Source organism: Bos grunniens, chromosome 5 (assembly GCF_055505025.1).
Source record: "Bos grunniens cultivar Pamir isolate PY7600 chromosome 5, Bosgru_T2T1.0, whole genome shotgun sequence".
In the NCBI taxonomy this organism is placed as follows: Eukaryota; Metazoa; Chordata; class Mammalia; order Artiodactyla; family Bovidae; genus Bos; species Bos grunniens.
This window is the reverse complement of record NC_141169.1, coordinates 67,150,064-67,153,656: the sequence shown is the minus strand read 5'-3', so window position 1 is coordinate 67,153,656 and position 3,593 is coordinate 67,150,064.

Genomic DNA, 3,593 nt, shown 5'->3' with positions numbered 1-3,593 from the left:
TTCCAGGAGGCCAGAGACCTTTAGAGTACCTTAATGTGGGCTGCCCCAGCTGAGAAGTGGCTGTTCCTCTCTAGTCCACCTTTCTTCCTGAAGTCTTGGAGTTGGGTAAGGTTGAGTACATGGTGAGGGACATTAGGAAGAGAGAAACTAAAAGTTGAAAAAGGCTGTAGAAATGAAGCCAGCAGAGTAGGCAGAAAAATAAATCAGAACACAAGCAAAGGTCAGCTCTGTCTCTCCTAAACTGCGATAATATAAAATTATGATTCCAATCATGTTTCAAGCTCTTGAAAGAGGAGGAATGAGGGGTGTCATTACCAGAGTCAGCCAAACTGCAGTGTCAAGGCACAGTCTCCCCAGCTGCCCTTACTTCTCATACTAGCTGCTGGTTTGGGGGATTTCCCAAATCACCCCAGGTTTAACCATTCACTGGGAAGACTCACAGAACTCACTGAAAGCTATTATATATATGGTCATGATTTACTATAGGGAAGGGTTAGAAGCAACAAAAGGAAAATTCACAAGGGGCAGTGTTTAGGAGGATTCCAAATGCAAAGCTTCTGTTGTCCTGAGGATTCAGAAACACCCCCTCCCCCTGGCATTAGTGTGACAATACAGAATATTGCCAACTTGGGGAACTTAGCCTTGGAGTCCAGAGTTTTTATTCGAGCATCATTACATAGATGTAATTGGTTGATTGATTGCCCACATTATTGAACTGTCTCTGGTGGCACCTCCCCTTCCACAGAGGTTGGGCTAGAAGAGGCCTGAAGAGGACAGAGGGTCTGCTCTTTGCCTTCTTTGAAATGGAGTTGAAGTTGCAGAATCAAAAGTGGATTTTCCGTGAAGCTGTAAGACACTCATCCACACTGCAGACTCATAGGATCAATCAAAGAAAAGATTAGAACTAGTCTCACAGAGTCCGACAAGACTGAAGTGACTTAGCAGCAGCAGCAGCAGCAGCTTTACTAAAAGTTTCAAATAGAGGTAAAGATATTCAGATACATACACATACTGACTCACCTAAATTTCGGTAAAAGCCTCAATTAGGCATCAATCAAAAATCTGTCAATCAATTGCTTTTTGTTTTTTAAAACTGTACTTACTCTGCACCCAACACTGAGATATTAAACTACTATTTGGGGAGCACTATAAACGTGAGATAAAATCAAGGATCCCAGACATTACAAGCTTTGGAGGTTTCCTTTATGTTCTTGCAAGTAGAGATACTTCCTGCTTTTTTCATGTCCATTCTCAAACCATGACTTGAAGGCCACAGTGAAGGTTTATTATTTCCACTCTCCACTCCTTATCCTATGCTTGCTTTAATTTCTCTTCAGATGGCCAGTGTTCCAACCGTGGAGTGACCCAAAACTTTATTCCAGAGAGATCTGAGCTTCCAGGGCTCCCTGGTTATAAAGAATTTCTATAGACCCCCCGCCCCTCTTAATTTATGCCTGGATAGGGCAGACCTAGGAGGTTTCTCTGAATTTTATTCATATTCCCCTCTGACTATGCTATGTATCAGAATCTTTGATAACCAGGATGGACTATAGCCTATATTTTCCCCGAAAGTGAAAGCATTAGTCGCTCAGTCACGTCCAACTTTTTGCAGCACTGTGGATTATAGCCCACCAGACTCCTCTGTCCATGGAATTTTCCAAGCGGGAATAATGGAGTGGATAGCTATTTCCTTCTCCAGGGGATCTTTCTGGCTCAGGGATCGAACCCAAGTCTCCTGTGTTGTAGGCAGATTCTTTACTGTCTGAGCCACCAAGAAAGCCCAACCTGGTATTAAAAAGAACCTGGAGTGGCAGAGTAGCAGTCTCTGTTGTTGCCCTTGGTGGAAGCATTTCTTCTCCAAGTATTAAAGCCCATATATGAGCATTACCCAAAGTCAAAAGTATAATATAAAATGTAACTGTGAGAAGTGACATTCCCATTTCTCACCTTGGTCTCTGGATCCACTTTTTCTGCAAGAGCCTGCACCATCTATCAAACACAAGTAGATATCAGTGTCAGCTCTAAGGCAGCACTCCAATCCTTCAAGACATTGAGTTTCAGTTGGCACCATGACTGATTCTTACTTCAGTCATTCCACTGTTTTATACAGCCAGCTGCTTCCAAAACAGAGTTTAAGACTGCAAATTTCCATGGGCATCAGCACATTGTCTTCCTCTCCTAACAGGTAAAGTTCTTATTGAGAAGCAACATTGAGTAAGATACTGTGACAGTGAAAAAGGCATTCAGAATACCTACAGGTTATGGTTTTGGCAGAAGCATTAAGGGAAGAGAAGTAAATTCAAATCTTGTCTATTTTAGTAAGGACATATTGCTTCTCTCTCCACAAAGGAAGGAATCAAATGCTATGAACCTACCATCAAGTGAATGACTAGCCTCCTTGGAGTGCTATCACTTGGGAAGGTCATGGTTGGTCACTTGAGCTGGCAAGCTGGTGATACTGGGAGAGCCTTGGTGAAGAAGTTCATATAATTGAGCTAGTATATCAATTCCTGCCACCATGGCCACTTAACTACTGAGCCCACTGAGTTCAGCTGAGGATAAAGAGCTATTAGCTTTCAAAGAACGGATCTTATTGATCATCTAAGTACTCCAGGACTTTTTGTGAATATTTACTATTCACAAATATTTACTATTTACTAATGAAACTCAGACCTTGTGGACCTATTTTGAGAGCATATCAAATTAGAGTGCGCCTGAACACAGCTAAATGCATGATTTGGTGAATCAGAAAACATTGTGCATGGTTCCAATGTCTATACCTATTATTTAGTTATACGCATCAGAAACAAATGTTTAAGGATTTAGAGGGGAAAAATTATATTGGGTAGCTCACAAAATCTCTAGGAAAGTCAGAGAACCAAGTTCAGAAGCTACCCATTCAGGGATCATGTTCAAATTTTGCTGCAGAGCCCGGTTGGGAAAGACATCATGCCTCCAGCAATCATAGCAGACCCATACTCCCATCACTAGACACTGCTGACAGCCCTGGACCATTGCTGTCCCTAGGAACTGGATACAGCTGCCAGTCACCTTAATGGATGGATCTACAGGGTCCTCAATGCTTGTTAGCTTGGTTTGGTGTTTGTGTTCATTTTATTAAAGGCTTGTCTCCCAACAGTAAAGTCTAGGAGGACAACATAGAGTTTATATCATAAACCAAAGAAAGGGGGAGAAGAGATGGTGAACTTACAGCCATTTTTGGACTCTAAAAGAAATTAGTTTAACCAGTGAGTGGGGTGCCAAAGACAATCTGAAGCAATTTGACTGGTGTTTATATCAAATAGGTCACCAAGATATGAAAAATACTCTGTCTCCTTCGTGGGTTCAAAAGCCCACAGAAGTAAGTGAAATCCGGGATATGTTCAGGGAAACATAAGAGCTGAAGAAACCATTGCCCAGTTTCCCAGTGGATGGCCTGTGAGAGGAGAGACCTTACATGAGAGACTTAGGTTCAACATGAAGGTAAAATAGTGCTGACTGAAGGAGGTGGAGCAATGAGAAACTCATCAGGAAAACAGACCCTCCCCATGGCATTTTAAATAGAATCAACTTAACATGGGGAATTGGTAACA